At 41.0% G+C, this 23,886-nt stretch overlaps 2 long non-coding RNA genes across 13 annotated transcripts in view; one reads left to right on the forward strand and one right to left on the reverse strand.

The window, feature by feature from the left end:
• On the forward strand, positions 1–19,766 carry LOC136848754 (uncharacterized). 9 transcript variants are annotated; one of them, XR_010856121.1, is made up of 5 exons: positions 1–168; positions 11,172–11,709; positions 12,691–12,867; positions 13,307–13,473; positions 19,384–19,766. It is a non-coding gene; the product is annotated as an uncharacterized lncRNA (long non-coding RNA). The 9 variants fall into 9 exon arrangements; XR_010856120.1 differs by having other exon boundaries at positions 155–223; XR_010856117.1 differs by lacking the exon at positions 1–168 and adding an exon at positions 278–509.
• Positions 19,355–23,886, reverse strand: part of LOC136848753 (uncharacterized) — a 14,233-nt gene continuing 9,701 nt past the window's right edge. For all 4 annotated transcript variants that reach the window (XR_010856114.1, XR_010856113.1, XR_010856116.1 and 1 more), the window contains one exon: positions 19,355–20,614. This is a non-coding gene — a long non-coding RNA (uncharacterized lncRNA). The remainder of the gene's footprint in view (positions 20,615–23,886) is intronic.

Here is a 23,886-nt window from a genome sequence, read left to right on the forward strand (position 1 = left end):
TATACAGATGTTTTAATATTCTGAATAATAAGAGGTCATTTTACTCCATGTAGTTATTACTTCTCATTTTGGAACACCGTAAAGCGAAATACTACTACTGTTACTGTACAGTATCATCTGTCATCGAACCAACATCGGGCAATTTCGAAATGGAAACAGCTTTACTCGGTACGTCTTTTATGCGTTCTCCGGTTCCCATGTTTACCCATCTCCACTGCTAGTGGTAACTATCAGTTACTTTATTTATGGCTTCAAACATTTACAAGGCCAATCCTTATCAGAATAGATAAAAGGAAATAGGTTAATTATGAGTTATTCGAGAAAGCTTAGCCTTTAGAATCCTTGGAAATGGGTCGCTAAAGTTGGTGGTATTAGTGTGAATTGTGTGATTGTAGTCATGTAGTGCACTTCTCATCGTGGTGTGGCTGGATGAATCAAACTGTAAACAAACTAACCAAATAGGCCAAGCAGTGTCGGCTACCAAGCTACTGAGATGTCTATAGCCTAAGGTAAAAGGAAATAGGTTGTATGATCATTGATAGGCAAAGCCTACCTCCCTTCGGGCTTGCGGAAAATTGAACTCGTGGCTTAGTTAGGTAATTTTAGTGTAACGCAGCACGAATGTAAAACGGTGTTTTTTTCGTAGATTATGCAACGTTGACGGATTCAGCATTGGTTCAGCTCATCCCATCCTCCAAAATTAGCCTAATGAGGTACGGCCTTTGGGAACCAGTGTTTTTGAGTCGGGATTTTAAGAATGAAAGGGATAACCTGCTTCCTAACCTACCCCTTAGGCTAAGTTGGCAGAGGAGTTCCACACTTTTTTTGTGAATCAAAGCATGCCTAAAAGCAGATTAAAGGCATTTCAACAGGGGTGGAATCAAACCAACTGAATCCAGGCCTCTGCCTCAATGGCTCAAGCAAGCGCTTAGAAAGGTGCAATAAATCTGTGGTGGATGCTTTTGTCCATCGTGCTCTCACGCAATGTTCCACTTGGAAGGCACTACAAAGGAGATCGAGACGCCAACACACAAATATCTTAACAGCCTTTCAAACAAAATTTTCAAACAATAAACCAGAATTAAAACAATGGCATACCAATGAAAATAACCAACGAAGATGTTAAAAAGGGCATGAAGTATATTTCTAGAACCATATGCATGCAAAATGCCTGGAAGATGAGCAGGCAATAAAAAAGTTATTATACAACAGCTCCAACTTATTCTATAATAATTCCAGTATTAGATGTATTTAGCATAAAAAATAATTAAACTTTGTCTCAGAACATTTTTTGGGGAAATTCACCATATACAAGATATGAGTGTATATAGCGTATATAATCACCATCCTCAAAAAATTTGTTTTTGTTTACTTTAACACTGACACAGTCTGTGCTCTGATGTGAGTTTGTTTTTCTTAAAATTGCGTTGTGGTTAGTTACGTCTTAGGTCACGTGAGCATGGGAAAATCTTACAGGTGTCTGACATTTTCTCTTGTCATTTGGTGAAAGTCTTTCATGGAGTGGAGGAATGTCCAGTCTGTGTTCTTCCTGTAACTTCGAATATTTCCGGTAATTCATAATTTTCATGAAAATTAATCACAAAGCGTCAATTTTTTAAGGCAACACGGTGTGTAACCTGCAACAGAGTGATGTATAAAGTGTAGTAAGCAATATAATTTGTGCCGATTATGTTTATGATAAAAGACAGAAAAACAAGTTTAATTGTCAACATGGAAATTATTGATTTTCCTTTGCCAATTTTTAAGTGTAATTTGGAAACGTCGCCCTGAATATTTTTAATATTTCACCTTAGACAGGTGTTGATTGGAGAAGTATTTGTTGTGAGGTGACTCAGTTTTGGTACAGCAATCAGGACCCCATCAGTGGCGTTGACGTGGAAGTAGAAATAGATGAAACTCATTACTCAGAGTAGATACCATAAAGGTCGCCCTTTTACCCATTGTTGGTTGTTTGGTGGCATTGAGAGAACTCGAAAAAATTCCTTGTCGAGGCATTAATTGATCCTGGTACGGACAGTCATAAAGGTGAAACTTTAATTCGTTTAATTAATTGTTACATTAAACCAGGCTCTATTATTTATAGTGATTTAAGGCATGGTTATAGTCAAATAAGTGAGTATGGATGCACTCACTTTCTAGCTAACCACACTCACATAATTTTGTAGATCCAAATAGTCCTAACTTTCACACACAAAATATTGAACAGTTATAGCGAGATATTAAAGAGTTGATTAAAAAGTTTTCTTGAAACAATATCTTGCTAGAATTTTAATTGTTATACACTACAAAGATTCAGTTTTACACGAGTTTTTACTTCAATCTGCTAAATTATATCCACCTTTAAGTAACACTCAGCCACCATCATCACCTAGGGAATAATTTTCTGATGACAGTGGCAACGACGACGACACTGTAGAGGAGCCACAACCATCTTGTTCTGGATATAAGCCCTCAAAATGTTTTTGTCAATAATTAAGGTAAATTTATAATTTTCTTTTAAAGTGACAGCAGGAAGCATAGAAAATAAAGGGGGGGGTTTGTCCCAGGGGGAGCCCCCTGCTAAGCAACACAGCCTACAAGGTTATGTTAGGTTAGGATGGTGTCCTTTGTAATTGGTTGGTCTATCAGGGTGTTTGGGCGGGGAGACCCCCCCCCCCAGCCAAGTAACGCGGCCTACTAGGTTAGGTTAGGATGGTGTCCTTTGTAACCAGTTCGCCTATCCTGGGGGTCCGGGTCCCTCCATCCCCTGCCCAAGTAATGCATTCTACTAGTTTAGGTTAGGCTACCTTAGGGTAGGTTAGGTTAGGTTAGGTTAGGTGATGTTAGGCTACGTTGCCTAACCGTGGCATGGTGGCAAAACCCCAAATGGCCCCCAACCTTGTTGGATGTAGTAGGTGCGTATAATAACTCAAAAACAACTCGTTTCCCACATGTATTACCATCATAATTATTCAAAACACATTAAAATACATAATTACTTCAGAAAAATGGGGTTGCAACTCTTGTAAAAATTTACCAAAAAGTTTGAAGAAAATAACATTCCCAAAATAGTGTATGTGAGAGTCCAAGTGATATTTACCATAAAAATGTGAGAACCAGCCACCGCCTAGTGAAAAATAACTAGCACCCCCTGAGACAAATTTTAAAAGTAACATCAACTTGTTCACATTCCCAGTGAATGGATTCTGCAACTCAAATTAGGGCGATGACTTGCTATCAGAGCATCTGTCATGTCATCAACAGGAAGGTGACATAATTAATCACTAGAGTAGAACATAAAGAGAAGAATTGAGGGCATAAAGATTATAGACACAAAAATAGACCATCGACACCTTCACCTTCTCGAAGCCTTGCGTGTCCTTGAAAAAAAAAAAGCCCAGCATAAATACTGTTAAACAGAATTTCTCTTGATCATTAGGAGAAACCTAAGAAATTAGTAGAAGCCAAATACCACCAAGGCTGAGAGAGGGCGAGAGAGAGAGAAACAAACACATGGCTATCCTACCACCTGGTGTCAGGTAAACAATAATTAACATGGGAAAGTGGCCAGTGGTAAACACCAATGTAAGGAGAAAGTAAAGTAACCAACCAGCCCAAGAGCCAGTGAGGGAGAAAGAGAAAGCTTAAGGTGAACAAACACCCCTGCACGGGAGCAAACCGTTACACCAGTCACATCCGTGGGGGATACACCAGCAGGAGTCCCCTAACCTCCCTGATCACTACAGCCAAGTAGGCCTGAATGTCTGCAAGCATTACAGAAAAGACCCCCACTGCAATAAGTGATAAAAGCAGAATCTTGACATGTCCTTTGGATTATTATTAACCAGTCTGCTTGCTGACGAGAAGAATATAATTGAATAGAGATGACTTTACAGGCAAAATGCTCTTGAAACTGCAGTTGTTTTGATAGAATATACTGTAGGGTATTCACTAGTCAAAATATGCTTAAATAACAATATAGTATAATATCTGTTGTTTTTGTCTTGTCAGGACCAGGTCACTATGTATAACTAAAAAACAATGTCAGTATTTAAAACTTAATGTTAGTTACAGGCGGTCCCCGGTTTACGACGGGGGTTCCGTTCTTGCGCCGCGTCGTAACCCGAAAATCGTCGTAAGCCGGAACATCGTCGAAAATCGTCAAAAATCATAAGAAAACCTTACTTTTAATGCTCTGGGTGCATTGAAAACGATGTAAACTGCATTATTATTGAGTTTTACATCAAAAAAACCTTCAAATTATGATTATTCTGCCATTTTGGGGCCATATTTCTTCCGTCGGATCGCGACGACGCCGTCGTAACCCGAACATGCGTCGTAAGCCAGGAAATAATTTCTGATGAATATATTTGAAAAGCGCCGTAACCTCGAACGTCGTAAGTCGGAACCGTCGTAAACCGGGGACTGCCTGTATTTGTATGTTTCATCTGATCGAAAGACCTTTGTTTTGGGATTTTGACAGACCCAGCCCTAACCTCCATTCTCTCCCATTTTAGCAGTTGTCTTTGCCAGGTTGCATCATAACCTAATCTAACTTAGTGTGCCACTTCCTGCTTAACCAGTGGACCTACCTAATGACTTCCTATGGAAGCAGAATGCTAGTTTCAGCATTAGATTTTGTAAAAGAAAAAATTTTTAATCTTATTCACAATGAGAGGACTCTGAATCTGCATTGGAGTATTCAAGTCTCATAAATCTTTACAGTTTGAAAGTGGCAAATCATCTCCCTCTCTTCACAGTGACTTAGCAACAATGGGTTACAAATTGCAGTGTAAATTCAGACAAGTGACCGAAAAATGACTTGAAGATTTTTTTTCTTTATCCACAGCCATTCCTATTATTAGCTGACAGAATTTGAGTAAATGTAAACTTTGCTTCCCATAGCGGGGTAGGGCCATCAGTACACTTTGGCCCCTAGCTGCAACCCTCTTTCAATCCGCTTACTGTACCTCCATTCATACTCTTTCTTCCATCTTACTTTCCACCCTCTTGTAACATTGTTTGATAGTGCAACTGCAAGGTTTTCCTCATGTTAGCCTACACCTTTGTAACTTCTTATTCTCAATTTTTCCTTCAGCACTGAATGACCTCATAGGTCCCAGCGCTTGGCCTTTGGCCTAAATTTTATATTCTATCTAAACTTAACACTTTCTCCATCACTAGATTTTCCCCTCTTGCATAATGCGTAAAGTATGTGTCCGTACACTTGCTTAAGGATCCAGAAATCTTGCTTATATCCATGGACATCATATGCAAAATAGCCTAGAATATATAAGGTGTAAAGGTACTCATAATGTAATTTTTATGGACAGAACTAATCTTCATGTGATATAAGATTTGTTGCAACGCGGCAGCTCAAAATTTAAAATTTGCGGTAGCGCTCATTTGTTTAAGGTGTAGTTATACTGCCCCGCCCACTTTCAGGGAAGAATAGGTACAACACAGCTAAAGGGCTCGGTTCGTTTCTGCCGGTCAATGACTGAACTCTTGGTAATTGGCAGCTCTGATTTTTTTAATTTTCACCAGATGGTTGCTGTTACCCTTCATTTGGTGAAGTACTGCACTTGGTTCTTTTTGGGAAAGCAGTCTGTTAATTAGCTTAGCTAATTCAGACTTCTCTTTTTGTGACTTCCCAACTTTGACTTATTAATCATGTCAGATTCTAGCCTTTCTAGTACAGTATAAGGTATTGTAGTAAGGGCTGTAAGAATAGGTTGACTTCAGCCAAATACGACAATCATACTGTTTGTAGTTCGTGCAGGGAAAAGTTTGCTCTCCTGAACTTTGCTGTGACGAGTGTAAAGACTGGGATAAGGGGATGTGGAAGACACTTAATGCATACTTAGACAAATTACAGCGTGGCAGACCTAAGAAAGCTATGCTAGGGCGGAAGCGAAGGCTTCCGCTAGTCAGGCTTCCGCTAGTCAGGCTTCCGCTAGTCAGGCTTCCGCTAGTCAGGCTTTGTCTCCAGAGGTTGATGTGACTCATTTACCTATTCCTGCAACACCTGGAATCTCTTGTTTCCCTATCTCTAGTCCTCCAGCATTCCATGCAACTCCGATCCTTGGCTCTCATTCCTCCTATCCCGACGCCATTGCCAGCTTAGAAGCGCGTGTTGACAAGAAATTTTATTAGTGAACACCATTTCCCAAATTGAGAATTCTGTGTATGTCTTCATGGACACATTCAACAGTATGAGTGCAGTGTCAGTGAAGGGAGCAGCTACTCTCCCAACTGATGCTCCTAGACCAGGGTTCTGCTAAACTCCCCTTGCTCACCTGGGAGGAAGCAAACTGGCAATCCAAGGTAGGTCATTGGGGTTTTTCCATGAGTAGTCGTCACCTCATCTGAGTCTTTTGTCCGCCCATCTCAGGACTCGGAGGATTGCCGTTGGAAAGGCATCCAAATGGACATACTGTACATGCTTTATCTTCTAGTGACTTGGACTCTGGCGCTCATAAACACAGTCGGTGATTTGCCTGTTTCAAGACTGTTGAAAATGTCTGGCGCCCCAATGGATGAGGACGCTCCCTCGTCTCGTAAGTGAGAGTGTAGGATAGGGCTTGTAGTCCTCTGCCCTCCTGTAGTTTTTGGGAGTCTCCTCAAGCTTCTCACTCCCTTTCGATGGACACAGAGCACCACAAAGTGTGTAAGAAAGTGCCTGTTAGCCCAACGTATGGACATAAAGTGTCCAAACGCCCGGAGTCCGAGAGTTTAGGGCCCGATTGTGAGAAATCAGTGTCCAAGCGACATTCATTGGAGCGTCCATTGTCTGAGCTTCCAACAAGTGGACGTCCATTGTCCATGCATTCGAGAGTGATTATGTTTTGTCGGAACGTTCTGCGCTTGGACTTCAAGTGTCTGAGCATCCGTCTTTTGGATGCCCAGCTCCTGAGCATCCTCCTTTTAGGCGCATAGTGTCCAAATTGCAGACTTCTGATCTGTCCGCCAGATCAGTGAGTGGACAGCCAGGGACCAAGTGTCCAATGTTATCGGATGCCAATGTTGATGTTTGTCTGCCTTCCAGGGTTCGTCCGGCACCACAGGTGGGACTTTCGGTTTCTGGTGTGTCTTGTGCTGATCCTCTTGTGGTTCAGGATCCTTCCCTAGTCCCTATTCAACGACTCAAGCTCCTTCGGATCCTCCAATGTCCCCCATTTCCTCCTCCGAGGAACCTGTAGAGGACAACGTTTCTACATCGAACTACGCTGCTCTGTTGCAGTTCTTCCTGGTACTGCATGCTACCCGGACTTCTTTTCTTCAGCTGCTCCTCCTCCTCCAGGTTCGGTGTTTATGATGCGACAGCTGATAGGAGCGGCTAAGTTGCCGCGTATGGTTCTGTGCTCCTCCTCCAGGAAAGCGTTTGCACTTATCAATGTATGGTTGTCAGAGAAGAGAGACGTAGTTAAAGCGATAATCTGTTCGCCTCCTTCTCATCTGATATGACGGAAGTATCTGTTCTGTTCTACTGGGAAAGTTCCATCCTTGGGCGTTTCTGCCTCCTCTCAAGGGGACTTTTCCAGTCTCATTGGCGCTACTCGTCGATCAGCTTTCTCTTCCGCCAGGATTTTGTTTACCTCATTGGAGCTGGACCATGGGTGCACTAGCAAAGAAGATCGAGGACTGCGCATCACTTCAAGACAGTTTTGTCTCAGTCTGGTTGGGAGTTCTGGCCTGTGCAGATCATGCAGTGAGGGACAACGCCCATGAACTAGCCACCATTTTCACAACTGGTGTACTGAAGAAACAAGACTTATGGTGCTCATTCATCTCTAAGGGAGTCACTCCTTCTCAGTGTTCTTCTCTTCTGTTGGCTCCCTTGGACAGCAATAGCTTACTCCCTCAAGAGACTTTAGAACGGGTGGCAAGAGAGTTGCAGAAGAATTCCACCCAAGGTTTACTTGCTCAGGCCACCAAGAGGACTAGGATCTTGACTTGTCCTTCTTCCACTGCAGTTCCTTTGACCAGGACTACTTCTCCGTTCCCTCAGCAACCCTTTCGAGGAAGTAGAGGTCACGTCCAGTCCCATTCGAGAGCCAATTTGTGTCCAGTGCAACCCAACAAACAACCCTCTAACAAAACCACCTCGTGCAAGTGAGCTACCTGTCCTCCGTGCCCCAGTGGGAGCAAGACTACATTTTTGGAACAGATGGGAACCAAGAAAAGTAGGTCCTTGGGTGCTTCAAGTACTGTATTGAAAGAGGGCTACACTATCCCCTCCAGGGAGAAACCTTCCCTAGTAATCTCTCCCATCAAATTGACAGCCTACTCTGTAGGCTCAGAGAGGTTTTCAGCCCTGTCTCAAGAAGTTTCGGCTCTGCTTGAGAAACAGGCAGTGGAGGAAGTCAAAGACACGAGCACAGAGGGATTTTACAATCGCCTCTTCATAGTCCCCAAGTCATCGAGGATGGAGACCTATCCTGGACATCAGTGCTCTGAACTTCTTTGTCCAAACTACGAAGTTAAAGATGGAAACAAATCAATCGGTCCTGTCAACCATCCATGCATTGGGCTTCTGATGGGGAGCAAAGGAAGAGAAGATGGTCGTGACAGCCGGGGACAGTGCTCCAGGCTCCCAGGAGCACCCTTCAGCCCGAGTCTTTACCTCGTCTGACTTCCAACTTGCCTGGTGCCAGCTATGCCCCGAGCACCTAGGAATGCCCTCTAGCTCCCAACCAATTAGTCATCTTGTGTCCAGCTCAGCTAAGTCCACCACTTACAACCTTGGTGCCAGCCTCTGATCGTCTGGTGTCAAATCTCCCCACATCCTTGGCTCTGGGGAAGAGTAGGAAGCTCTCTTTTATGTTGAAACTTTCAGGTATTACCTGAGCAGGATTGGAAGCATAGGGGGCCATTCATAACCTATACAGCAGTGCTCTGACAAGGACCCTTTCTTTGCCCAATAAGAACGCATTGATCTTCTTCATATATAGAATTGGTTTGAGACCATTCTTAGTTTCATGAGAGCTTTGGGCCTACTTTTAAGTGAAAGCTAAAGATTTCAGAACAACTTCTACCTCATTAGCCTTCGTGCATATAGCCTATGCCCCTTACGTCCATCCTGCAATCGACCTACTGGAAGTGTAATCGATTTTTGCTTCTCACCTTTTCAGGGAAGTTTAAACAGTGTTAAAAATTTTTTTGCAGTACCTTGTGATTATTAGTAACTGGCTTGGCATCGCAGAAGGAAGCATAGGATGTTCTCCTATCTCTTCACCTTGTAGTAAGGTGCCAAGTTTTGTGAGAGCCGGGAGGTAAAATGTACCTGGAGCATCCACCACTCTCATTGGACAGGTCGTGGTCTTTATTTCACAGGTGACAGTGTTATCTGGTGGTTTATTGTGTTACTGCACCCAGGGCAAGGGCACTTTCAGAAAATTTGCTAGCCTTCAGTTAACTCCTTAGCTGCAAAGCTCCCACTTAAGTAGCAGACACTCCTGGCTATACTTCCACGTCGCTACAGGTCAAGTACCAACCAGAGGTAGTTTTTTACTGCAGGCTTTCTTAACTAATAAGGAACAACAAGCATTGTTTTCAGTGCTAGCAACTTTTTCTATTTCAAATTCATTACATGTCTTAATGTTTTGGAGTAGAGTACAGTATGTCCATGTATCCCACCACCTGTCAGTGTGGGAATCAGCTATGTAATTAATGGTAAGATGCTTATTTAAAAAGGACATTTTTATGATAAAATAAAGTTTTATATATACTTGCCAAGTAATTACATGATTGGAGCCCTCCCACCTTCCCTCCAATGGACATATGGCATAAACAGAATGAGATTGTCTGCCAAGTCGTTCCTGGTATAGTACTTTATTCCCGTTAGTGGGTGGGATCACTTGTCTGCACTGAACTTTGAAGCGTTACCCATGGATTTTTTCATTTAAACTGCCATGCAAGAGGAAGCTATAGCTATGTAATTACTTTTTAAGTATATATAAAACTTCATTTTATCATAAAAATTTCATGTTTACTACACTAGTTTTTAATTTACAGTTGTTTGATGATTTCTTATTAGCACCTACAGCTGTTGTGTGGTTTTCATGGTTTAGTAATTACTGACATTTTTATGATTGTTAAGTGCCTTCAGTGCAGAAATAGAAATTTTCCTGTGACAAAGGTCTTTGGCAGCTGGGTGAATTTCATGGTTTAGTTAGTTACTGACATTTTATGATTATTAAGTGCCTTCAATGCAGAAATAGAAATTTTCCTGTGACAAAGGTCTTTGGCAGCTGTGTGAATTTCATGGTTTAGTTAGTTACTGACATTTTTATGATTATTAAGTGCCTTCAATGCAGAAATAGAAATTTTCCTGTGACAAAGGTCTTTGGCAGCTGTGTGAATTTCATGGTTTAGTTAGTTACTGACATTTTTATGATTATTAAGTGCCTTCAATGCAGAAATAGAAATTTTCCTGTGACAAAGGTCTTTGGCAGCTGTGTGAATTTCATGGTTTAGTTAGTTACTGACATTTTTATGATTATTAAGTGCCTTCAATGCAGAAATAGAAATTTTCCTGTGACAAAGGTCTTTGGCAGCTGTGTGAATTTCATGGTTTAGTTAGTTACTGACATTTTTATGATTATTAAGTGCCTTCAATGCAGAAATAGAAATTTTCCTGTGACAAAGGTCTTTGGCAGCTGTGTGAATTTCATGGTTTAGTTAGTTACTGACATTTTTATGATAAGTGCCTTCAATGCAGAAATAGAAATTTTCCTGTGACAAAGGTCTTTGGCAGTTGTGTGAATTTCATGGTTTAGTTAGTTACTGACATTTTTATGATTATTAAAGTGCCTTCAATGCAGAAATAGAAATTTTCCTGTGACAAAGGTCTTTGGCAGCTGTGTATTGTGATCTTTTATCTTCATCATTACAGCTCTTAGTTGTCTGATTTTGCCCTTGAACTTGGAGATTTGCCACCATCTGCATAAGTATATAAGTGAATTGAAGATATCGCTGAATACTGTATATGTTAATTATGCTGAACTTCAATTCTTTTTATAATTTTGTATATCTAAGATTTGAATTCCACTTTAGATTTTAATATTAAAATTTAAGTATTCAGTAAACAAGGAGAGATAGTGCAATTGCTTTCTTTCCTACTCCTTTTTGTTGAGTTCTACATTATCATAACCTTCTTTCTCCTGTAGGAGGATGAAAAAGTCCAAGAAGACCTCTCACAAGAAGGTCTTCCAGTGAGCACTCTTCCCAGTCCCTGAAGGCGACAGTGTTCAGCCTTCCAGAGATGACCCATCCATTGTTGGCCAGGCTTGAATGGGTCTCATTCCATCCTGGTCCACTCCATCTTGGACACAAGGACTGCTCCTAATTCTTTGTTTCAATAGAAATGCCCTGAACTCTCCATCTACTGAAAAGTGTGTGTGATTGGGGGCACACTTGTGCAGCTATTTTGTCTAGTGTATTGGCTGATGGCAATACTTTTCTTCAAATTAGCATTTTGAAAAGGCAAGTGGCACTGCAAGCCTTGCAAGATTCCTAGACTGTTTGGTGAGCCACTCCATACGGTTGTTGAGAGACATTCCCATAGTGACTGACGTCAAGAAGCAGAGGGAAAGGACAGTTTCTACTCACCCATGTCAGATGGTGAAGCAGCTGCATGAGTGGATGGTTTGCCAGATACATTCTGTAATGGAGGAATGTTTTTGTAGACCAGCTCACTTACTAGAGGCATGTAGTAGAGACCTGGTGATCTTTACATTTTTGCAGGGGGTGGCTTTTTAAGCTCTCAGAATGGGCAGTTATCAACTTTTTTTGCCGTGCTACCAACGGGGAGCTCCCAGTGTTCTGTTCTCCAGTTTCATTATAATGCCTTACCAATCCAAGAATACTTAAAGCCCCTCTAAAAACACTTAGAACTGCCTATTTTGATAGTTTAAACACAAAAAAAGACCTCTAAAAATGCTTATACCGAGGTCTATTGGACAAAGACCTGTGATAGTGGAGTCCACTCACCCCTAGTGCATACCGACACCGTTATGGTGGCGATCCGGGGTAGTAACCCGGCATTATGGATAGCTTTTTCTCTGGTATATTTAGCAATAGTTATACCTAGAAATGAGTGTTATTGGAACCATTTCACTGGGTGACACAGGTCTTCCCCCAGAAATAGATTTTTCCTTTGTCAAAATCCCTTTAGTCATGTTATCACAAAAAGTGCATTTAGTCATGAAAATATGATAATACAGCAATTAGTGAATATTTCTCAGTGAAAAATACTGCGAATCGGCGAATTTTCCGCGAATAATGGGTAGATACGTTCCACAGAGAAATCCACGAATACGTGAGTCCACGAATAGTGAGACCGCGAATATGGGGGGTTTACTGTAGAATGTTTGCTCATTATTTTTCAATCATGAACTCTTGAGCACAAGTTAAAAATTCATAGATGACAATTTTTTCAGGGGATTAGGAGGATATACAAGATTTATAAAACTGAGGTGACAACTCTTACAAGAGTATTAACAAGACATTCAAGATATATAAAATAGAAACTAGTAATGTAGAGCAAAGCTAATGAAATATCTGGATCAAACTTTTTTTTTAATGAAATTATCTTGGCAAATATGAATTATTTTTTTTATAGTATTATGAAATATGAATTGAAATAATGAGGCCATAGAAATTGTGCTAACAATGTCATATTCACAGGTGACAATCCTATGAGTACAGAGGACAATCTTAGAAGGACCAAGAGGATATTCACCTTCATAAAACTGAGGTGACAGGATGGATGACAATCCAAGGTGAGGTTTAAGATTATACTAAAGTGACAATCCTGCAAGGACCAAGAGGACATTACAGCTGGTAATCTTGGACAAAGCCAATGTATGTCTGTACCCAGCCAGTTTTTTTTTTTTTATTATTTTCTGTATTATAATAGAAATTAAACTTAAAATTATTTTTATCATAGGAAATTTGCCTCTGTAGGGCCTAGTGCCATCAGTGCACCTCATGTTGTGCACCACAGGCATTACAGTGTACTTAACTTCTTTGCAGCACCCCTATGGGTCCTAGCTACCACCTCTTTCATTCATTTTTTTGTACCTCCAGGTTCATACTCTCTTTCTTCATCTGACTTACCACCTTCTGTAACAATTGTTTCACAGTGCAACTGCAAGGTTTTCCTCCTGCTACACCTTTCAAACTTTACTGTCAATTTCCATTCCAGCGCTGAATTACCTCATAGGTCCCAGTGCTTGGCCTTTGGCCAAAATTCTATAATCCAATCCAAAGGAAATTTGCTGATAATTGTCTTTATGTACAGATGATAATCCTAGGACGACCATGAAGATATTAAAAAACTGAGGTGAATTCCTGTGAGGACTAAAGATGATGTTCAAGATCCATGAAAGTTGAAGTAACAGTCCTGGAAGGGTCTGGAAGGGTCAAGAGGAAATTAAAAACTTTTGCCAAGGTGGCAATCATACAAGGGTAAGAGAGTAAGTTAAGGATTTTTTAATTGAGAGTAATATCCTAGGAGGACCAAGAGGATTTTAAAAATATATTCAGGTAATAGGACAGGGCAAGCTAATAATGAAAGTTGGGACCAAACCAATTTTTCTCTCAGAAAGTATCCAGGCAAATTTTAATTGGTATTGAAAAATAATTTTTGTACTATGATATGATAGGAATTTCTAGTTTAACACAAATTTTGCTGATAATTTTGTATTAATTGTTCATATATGGAACCAACCTTGGTCTTAACGCAAAGATAAATTATCTGGCGCTAGTCGGATATGGTTAAAAATAACACAAGGGATTGGTGGCAGCAGGCACCAGCCAGTAGGGAAGTAGGAGGAGTGTGCGTGACCTGTTTTATCCCTCCCCATGCTTTCATATTAAGAAGGTTCAGTGCCCGTCTTTCACAAGAAGCTGATTATTTCATACTTTCTGCCTGCATACGCCTATGCCGTTCTGTTTTTTTTTGTGTGTGTGTGTGTTTTACTTGCATTTCCCAAAATGCAAGCCTGCGTTGCAGCTAAGCCTCCCAGATGTCAGAGACAATGTCCTGGAGATGGTGGCAACCTTTGTTCCTGTTACTTGTCATCTTTGTTTACAGACCCACATCCTACTTGTAGTAGGTGCAGATCTAACATTTGCAGCATAAGTAACCCTTGTTCTGTGTTTTGTTTTTGGTCTCCTGAGCAATGGAAGAGATTTGCTATAAGAGGCAGTACTGTATAAGAGGAAACCAACGGCGCCATCTTAGGAAGGCTTCTCATCTCCTTTGATGGCAGGCATTCCAATTCCTTGTTGAGCATCTTCCTTACCACTCTCTCCTCTCACTGCTTATTCTTCTTTTGTTTCATCCTTAGAAGATTTAAGGGGGGAGGGTTTGGGAGGTCTTGTTTACAATGTTGCTGCCCCTGTTCTTTCGGGGGCGAGGCCCCCCCCACCATGAGGGAGGTGGCAGCTCCCTCTAATACAGTTTATTCAGGAGATAGGCAGAGAATGTCTGAGTGTTGGGCATCGCTAGGCCTATGAGGGGTACCAACTCTTTCTGGCCTTTTGTCTCGCTGCATGTCGTCTCACATCCCAGTGACTTCTGCCATGACAGTTTCCAGATCTACAGTTTCAGTGACATCATTTCAGCTTAAACAGCTCTCCCTGGGGCTGTTTCCAAGGCTAGTTTCCATGACATCATCCTATCTGTCAAGGGTTCTCTCCACTCCTATCCCTGTGCCGTTTCCTTCCAGGCAGGGTCCGTCGACATCCTCCCTTACGTCTCCTATGTCGCTTCCTCCAACTCTCATCTAGGCTCTTTTTGACAGAGTTGAACGTGTGTTTTTCAAGAAGTACAGCTGTGTTGAGCTTCCGATATCCAAGTAGAGACGTCGCAGATCGCCTTCCTTGTCTTAGTCTTCTCCTGCCTCTTCTTCATCATCCTCTTCATCTTCTCCTGCCTCTGCTTTTGTCGTCCTCCTCTTCTGTTTCACCCATCCCTGTCAGATGTTAGAGGAAGAACGATTTCATTGTCTCTCCTAAGTAGTAGTTTCACAGGCAGCCTTCGGACCATCGCTCCTCTCCTCCTTCACCCAATACTCAGTCATCCAAGCACATCCGTGTTGTTCCCGCTCCTTTTTCTTCACACAGCCATGCTGCCAGAGTAGTGCATGTACATGTCTCTCCTGCCTTAGAACCAGATTCTCGGCCTACTCGGTATACTGAACAGGAATCGATTGTTTAACAAGTCCTTAAGAAGGATGTTAATGCTTCAGTTAAGAAGTCGATTATGTAGCAACTTTCTCAGGACAGACCTTCCTCACTCTCCTGTAAGTTCATGTCCTCTCAGGAGGCATAGTGAGCAGAGCTCTCGCTCACATGGTTGTGACTCTAGGTCTCACAGCCGTGGCCATCCTTCATGTCACAACAGCCCAACACATGACCATGATCATCCATGCTCTCAATCTCTCATCGTCTGCATTCGACGTGTCAATCAAGACATTGCTCTATCAACTTATGCTCCTTCATGATTCTGTGTAAACAAGCATTCTTTGATGGCTCTTCATTCAGTCATTACAGTATTATGAAAACATCTAAATATGCAAATGATCACCAAAGCCTCTAGCTCTCTGAGACGAAGTGAAGAAAATGATGGTAAAGGGGGGCTGTGGAGGTAGTTCAAGACCCTCCTTCAGGTTTCTACAGTCGCATCTTTCCAGTTCCCAAAGCAACAGGTGATTGGAGACCAGTAATAGACCTGTCGACTCTCAGCCTTTTCATCAGAAAGATGAGAGTCAAGATGGAAACCCCAAGCACAGTCCTTGCAACTGTCTGGAAGAACAAATTTATGCTGACAATAGACCTGAAGGATGCATACTTCCAGATTCCAATCCCCCAATCATCTAGGAAGTTTCTTCGCTTCAGCCTTGGAGAGACAGTCTACCAATTCAGGGTTCTTTGCTTCGGCCTATCAACAGCCCCACAGGTGTTTACAAGAGTGTTACCCTAGTCTCAACTTGAGTTCATTCTCATGGGGTACTCATCTTGAGATGCCTCGATGACTGACTAGTCCTAGCAAGTTCTCGGGTAAAGCTAATCCAAGACAGAGATTGTCTACTCCAATTTTGTCGTGGCTTAGGCATTGTGATAAATCTGGAGAAGTCGAATCTTTTGTCCAGTCAGAGCATCCTTGACCAGGGCATGATCATAGACACGATAGCGGTGGATGTCTTTCCATCAGACAAGTGAATAGACTAGTTCAGGAGCATAGCCTGTCCTTCTTGTCCAAACAGAAGCATCCAGCTTGTCAGTGGCAGGTTATCCTAGGTTAATTGTCATTCCTAGAAAAGCTGGTTCCTCACAGTCATCTTCACCTTCTCTGTCTTCAACGGAGGCAGAAGGAATTTTGGTCTGCTTCGAGGGATTCCCCCATGCTTCTGGTTCCTCTCTCAAAACAGGTCAGGCAGGACTTAGCATGGTGGCAAGATGACAAGAACCTGACCATAGGAGTGCCCCTTCACTCTCCCCCTCAGGAAATCCTACTGTTTAGGATGCTTTGTACAAAGGTTGGGGAGCGCACTTGGAAGATTTCCTAACATCAGAACTGTGTGATCTCTGAGAGAAACTACTTCATATCAACATCCTGGAGCTAAAGGCAGCCTTCCTATCACTTCAGGAATTTAAAGAAGGGGGGAGAGGGCATTCCTTGGCCTTAATGTCTGATAACACTACAGTGGTAGTTTACGTCAACAAACTGCTAGTATCCCGTCAACTCCACGAATTGACTGTACAGTTACACCAGTGGGCAGTCTCCCATTCAGTAGATCTCTCAGCCAGATACATTCCTGGCAAGAGGAACGTTGTGGCAGAAACTGAGCCGTCAGGGTCATGTAATGGGAATGGAATGGTCTCTTCATCAAGAGGTAGCAGAAAGGCTATTCCATCTGTGGGAAGGCCTACAGTAGATCTTTTTCTAACAAGGTTCAACAGAAAGCTAAAGGTTTATGGTTCGGTTGTTCCAGATCTCTGGGCCATGGCAGACGATTCCCTTCAACATCCCTGGGACAGCCTGGAAGCTTATGCCTTTCCCTCCGTTAGCCTAATCCATCAAGTGATCAACAGTGTGATGATCTCCCAGAACCTCAGGATGACCTTAGTGGCTCCCTTTTGGCCACACGTAGAATGGTTTCCTAATCATCTAACTTTGTTGACTGAAGCTCCAAGGGAGATCCCCCCATAGCATAACCTTATTTGCCAACCACACAAAGAAGTTTCATCAATCTGTGGGGCCCTATCTTTTCACAGCTGGGGACTATCAAGCATCTCTTGCGAGTGAAAGGCTTTTCTCGCAGAGCAGCAACAGAGATGTCAGGTTACCTCAGAAGGTCATCTACAGCTGTGTATCAAGGAAAATGGCAGGCTACTGTGATTAGTGTTGTGAATGGGGTTTCTCTCCTGTTGGAACTTCTATTCAACAAGTAGTGGACTTCATCTCTCTCCACAGAGAAACTACTATCAATTTCAGCCATCAAGGGTTATAGAGCTGCTCTAGGACTGGTGGTTTGTTTAAAGGACGTGGATCTCTCTTCACCAAGGGAAGTTTCTATGCTTCTCAAGAGTTCTGAGCAGTCCTGTTTTCCAAGAGATCTCAAACCTCCAAACTGGGACCTGATCGTGGTGCTCAGCAGTCTCACTTGCCCTCTATATGAACCCTCAAGACAGTTTTCTTACTGGCATTAGCCTCTTCAAAGATTGTTGGTGAATTACATTGACTCTCTTTTAATGTTAAACATGTGAGGAGTTGGAGTTCCATAGCCTTCAAATTTGTCCTAGTATTTGTAGCCAAGACTAAAAATCCCTCTATGCATGATGACAGATTAGGATCTGAGTCTTTATCGATCCCTTCTCTCTCCAGAATTTTGTTGGTGATGACCCAGATGGATTGCTGTAATGCCCTAAAGCTATCTAAAAAGGACTCGGCCTCTCAGACCTGATAGCAGAAGACTTTTTGTTTGTTAGCACAGGCCAGAACAAGAAAGAAGTGTCCAAGAATACCGTCTCCTATTTGGTTAAGTGAAGTGATTAAACAAACTTACACCTCTCTGCTTCACATTCAGATGCTGATACAATGCATGCAAGAGCACATGATGCTAGGGGTCTAGGCCCTACTATCACTTTCAGGAACTGGTAGATTCACAGGATTTTGGAGGCAGGTACATGGCTTTGCCAGACCACCTTCACATCCATCTATCTGTGGGACATTGCCCACAGGTCCTTGGACATTTTTTTCCTTGGGTCCGTTTATGGCTGCTGAACAAGTTGTGTAGCTCATCCAGTGCCCCTGGCAGGTCAGTTTAGTATCATACCTATGGTGTTGGATGTGCGAGTGAGAGTGAACGAGATGACTGGTCTTCCTCCTTTCTCTTTCTTTATGGCAGGCAGGAGAGAGAATATTCCATCATATGCTGGAACTGGGTAGATGCAGGTGAGCGAGCTTCCATTCTATAAAGTTTTATGTTTCCTCCTACACAATACAAGTTCTTTATAGAAGCAAGTCCCATTCCTCTCTCTTACAAGGGGAGAGGGGAAATAGCAACAAACAAAATTGGTGGCTAATGTAAGTTTTGTTGTCTCCAACAGTTCTTTACCATTGCGCAAGACAATGTATAGACGTGTATTTCATAGTCTATTAGCGCAGATGTCCGACTGTTCAGTAACTTATTGCTCAACAGATCAGAGGCTTGTGACTCTTCCCTCTGTCCTTCAAGTGAACCCAGGTGGTCCAAACCTCCAGTCGGTTCTAAGACTTTATCCTCCCTCCAAGAGTAAGTCATCCTTAGATTAAAACCAAGGTTTGTTTCATATAAGAACAAATGACAAAATTTAAATCAATTTGTATTATTTGTAACACAAACCTTTGGTCTTAAATGTATAGGCCCACGTCTTCTTTCCCAGCCCGAGAAGAACCCTAAAAGAGTTCAGCCCGAGAAGAACCCTAAAAGAGTTCAGAGGTCTGGTTAAACAAATCATTTATAACTAACTAACTAAGCCACCTCTTATTTTCTCTTGGGCTAGGAGGAAATTGATATGTTGGTGTGTAGCAGGGGTAAAAAGCAGGTCATTTAGCTTCCTCCTACTCCCCTATTGGTTGACACAGGTTGCCACCAATTCCTTGTGTTATTTAACTGGACTCCGGCTAGTACTAGAGAATTTATCCTTACGTTAAGACCGAAGGTATGGTAGTTATGAAAAATAAAAAACTATTTTTAAACATATCCTAGGAGGAGCAAGATATTAATTTATAAAACCAATTTAAAAAATAGAAATCCAAGCAATTAGGATTTTGGAATTGAAAGTTTTAATTGCAAAATTTTAGCTGATAATTTTTGTTTATTACAGATAATGGCTTAGGAGAGAAGATGACAATCCTGTGAGGGCTTATGTGGGGTTTTTATAGAACAGAGGTGACAAATCCTACAAGAGAACCGAGAGATCCAAGATTTTTATAGCCCAGTAATCCAGGGCAAAGTTAGTAAAATGTCTCTGGTGGCCCAAAACAGTTCACACAATACTTGTAAAATGAATTTTTTTATCCAGACATATAGGGAGTGGAATCTACATTATTTTGTTCAATAAAAGAATCAAGCTTAAAGCTTGAGATTATAAACTTACAGGTTGACAGTACAAGGAGGCAAATTGTTTATTCATTAATAAAACAAAACTTTTATGGTAAGGTAAGAATTGGTGAAATTAGTAAAATTAATAAATATATATATTGAAAAGGTTTTTATTTGTAAAGAATTATAAAAAATATGCTGCAAATACCTTTTGATTACTACTGTATATAGGCTTAGTGAGATGGGAATTAAAGACCCATTTATGATGTTTATAGTAGTTACAAAAAAAAAAGCTAAGATATGAGAATTGAGTAGGAACCAGTAATGAGAGATATGCTAAAGACACAGTAGAAGGAATTTTTCAGCAGCAAGTAGTAATTAAAGGTATTTACAGAACTGAAGTGCAGGAGAAAAAAGAATTAGCATCTTGTCATTCACATGCAGGTTTGCTATCGTTCCTGTACTATTCAGCTTATTGCTGAAATATTGCTTGCAGTATAGAGCTCCCATCTGCTCTCGTCCCTTGCTCTTGCATTTTAGTTCTGTCTTCTCTGTAGTTGAAATATTCCTTGTACTGCCACAACTCAAGGTACTTGCTAGAAGTGGCATCTGGCCAGTCTTGCACAATCAGTCCGATAAGGAATAGATGTGGCGAAGTTTTCTGCTATAGACTTCTGCACTGCCGATGTTCTACTTAGTGTCTTCATAAAAATACAGTACAGTATTCTTTTGCACTGCTATATAATAACACTGAAGATGTTCAGCTTCATAAAAATACAGTACAGTATTCTTTTGCACTGCTATTATAACAATGCGGAAGATGTTCAACCATTTATTCCAATTTGTTGGTAGTAGCATCTCTAGTGCCGTTCAACCATTTATTCCAATTTGTTGGTCGTAGCATCTCTAGTGCCGTAGAATTAAAAGCTATGGAACAATTGCAACACCATGTCTCCTCTCATTTGCAGAATGGTGCAGTTAAAAACATCACACAACTGATGCATTGACAGGTCCTGAAAAAAAAAAAAATGTATATTCGCTGTGTGCAAAGAAACAATACTCCTGTAATAAGTTAAACCTATAATTAACAGGATACAGTACCAAATAATGAAAAGTAACATGCCATTAACATTTGTCACCAAAATTTTAATGTTTGTTGCAAGAACTTGAAAAGCTTTAGTTAAAGGTTTTATTTATTATAAAAGGTACCCTAAATACAGTTGAATGAAAACAATTTATTGTGTTTATAATCACTCTGGCAAAGTTTATGCACATTAAACAAGTTTCTGAAAAAAATAATCTGGCAAAAAATTCATAGAACAAAGTCTCTTCCTCAAAATGTCAAGAATTTGTGCAAACTGTTAAGATAATTTGTTCGTACACCTGTAGCATATATATGGTCATCCCACCAATTTAGTAGAAGAGTGATCCAAGACATACGTTGGGTGAATGAAATGACCAGTAAAGTACAGTATACGGAACCGTAAAATGCACCGACCATGGTCAAAACCACCGTGCCCTATGTAAATCACGTGTATGTGTATGTGCGACACAGACCTGAAGATATCAGAAGTATGGAATGACAAATTATCCAACAAAGAATTCAACATACAGAAAACTGTGACTCAATAAAAAGCACAGGGACCAGTGCAGACAAGACTGAATGAGTAATTAACCTTTCACAAGACAAATGACTGTTGCTTAAGTCGAGGGAAGAAGCCTTCACTTACACTAGGTAGGTTAGCAGTTCTTAATACCTGTACTGTAACCACATCAGGAACATAACCCTGAACAAAGTAGTCTCGAGAATAGAGTTGAACGGAGTTAGTAACCCTTTTAGGGAGATGGTGCACTTGACACTGTTGGTTGTAGGGATTACTTATTACTTAAGGTCCATTGCAGTGTCTCTTCAGCCCCTAGCTGCAACCTCTTTTGTTCATTTTATACCTCTATTCATATTCGCTTTCTTCCGTCTAACTTTCCAACCTCTCCTAACAGCTTTTTCAACATTATTTTCTAGGCTTAATGACCACGTTATGTATTCCAATTCCAGAATTAGTACAGTAATAAAATAAGTAAAAGAGCACGATAGGACCTCCACAAAAAATTATGATCTAGATTTATCTGAGAGACTAAAATGAAAGAAACTGACGAATCACGCCATCCCAGACATATGAAACACTTGATGGAAAAGGCTCTACAAAAGATTTAGAAAAAAAAGGATCTCGTCCTCAAAAAACCAGGACAGTAAATTGTTAAATTGCTAATACGTACCTGAAAGTTTCCAACCTCGACCATGCCAAGCCTCAGAGACTACAAAGTTATAACAGAGCAAGTCTACAAGTGCAAATTAGATAAATCCTATAATCTTTCAAATTATTGAAGACAATTATTGCTTGTTACCTATCAAAGACAAACAGTCCTGGAGATGCCAAAAATCTTTCTGAAAACACTATACATTACCAAAACATCTTCCACACATTACATTTAATGAGGTTACGGACTTCATTACCTCAAACCAGAATGCTAATGTGCACAGCACTTAATTTTTTGGTTTTCCGCTTGGGCTCTGAATTAGAGTGATACATATAAATTTTTACAGTTTTGTAGACCTCTAATCCAACTTATCTTGCTGACATACCATTTCCATTCATTGTACAGTAGCAGTTTCGCAGTTCTCAAGACCACGATGAATGCATTTAGGTTTTTGCAACTCTAATCTGAGGCATGATCCTCTGATCCACATGGTGTACTATATCTCTTAGGCGCTTGTCCAGTTCTGTATCATCTGCAATGTAGACTTTTCAGAAGTTTCAAAAGTCAATTTTTGTCTGGCAATTATTCTTCGTGTATTCAAGGAAGGGTTACGGTTTCCTGAGTGAGTGTAGTATATCATGTGTGGTTGTATATACTTAAATGCCACCAATTTTGTGCTTGAGGGGTTCTTTGGCTAATTTGATTGATAAACAATTTCTGGTGGTTTTACTCAACTATTCCTATGTTATTCGATTATTACATTGCTTTGGCAGGGCACTCGGTCCACTTTTTCTGGATTTACAGAACATATCCTCTGCCTGTCCTAAGGACTTTAGCATCTTGACAGTAAAAGACTGTTTAAGGTAGAGCAAAATTTTTTTTTAAATCCTGTCTCTCCTCCCTTTACTTTGCCTGTTACTGAAATGATATGGCTCGAAAGTTTTGATATTTAAGCCTCTAGCCTGATTGTCACATTGAGTTAGATTTTTAGTGATACAAAGAAGCAAGATTCATCTAGAAGGAATACACATCTTCGGAGGGGCCCTACCGGCGAAGGAACAAACTATTTCCTTGTAGGTAACTGCCACAGAAGTTCCCCTTACCACCAATGTCGTAAGATCATCTGTCCGAGATCACAAACAGCTCTGAGGGCGAGGTTTCAACAAAATATTTAACCTTGCTCAACCACACCGGGTTATCCAGTTCTACGTGTCCAACTCCACCTTACATCCTTACATCAAAGCCATCATATTTAGCTTCACGGCCTTGATGAAATTTGTCAAAATTAGGTTATACTGGGTGCAGGCTTTCAATAAGCAATCAAAGGATAAACTCCAGAGGTCCTGAGGTAGAAAACTCTGAAATGGATGATTTAGTATCGAAGTAGCTCTCTAGGGTATGATATACAAATAATTACTGCACATGCCCCGAATTCTGCTAATGTATTAGGCATGGTTTAATTACATAGTCGAATCTGTACATTTTTCAGTTAAGACTGAAGTGATTATACCTGTCCCGAAGTTAAGAGGTCCTTCCAAAACTGGGTGCAATGGTACCCAAATGCAATGAACTCGATATAAGACCTTGGTGAACCGGAAACATAGCATGACAGAAACCCCTTGGGCTTAGGTGCAACTTGTTCCTTTGTGACTGTAAAGTGTCTTGGGTGCAATGTGCGCTTTAAGATGAGTTGCTTTTTACTTATCTATAGATGACTCCCAAATTCTTCATAGTCTAAAAAGAACCTTATTTCCTCTCCTCACTTTTTACTGCCTTACGGATCCACCTTACCATCCAGTTGAAATGTGACTGGGATGAGTTAAACCCCTCTGGTTAAGACAACCCTGAGAAAAAAATTTAGGAACTGGAGACTACCCAAATCTCTCTCTATTGATCCTCCAAAACATACAGAAAGTTAAACACGATTAGTAAATCTCTGACGATCTACCATCTGCTGGCTGGGTGGGGTTTGGAGAGAGAGGATGGATCTGATTGCTCAAAGGTCAAATTCACGCTGAACTCTAAAGTT

Source organism: Macrobrachium rosenbergii, chromosome 19, assembly GCF_040412425.1.
Source record: "Macrobrachium rosenbergii isolate ZJJX-2024 chromosome 19, ASM4041242v1, whole genome shotgun sequence".
Lineage (NCBI taxonomy): Eukaryota > Metazoa > Arthropoda > Malacostraca > Decapoda > Palaemonidae > Macrobrachium > Macrobrachium rosenbergii.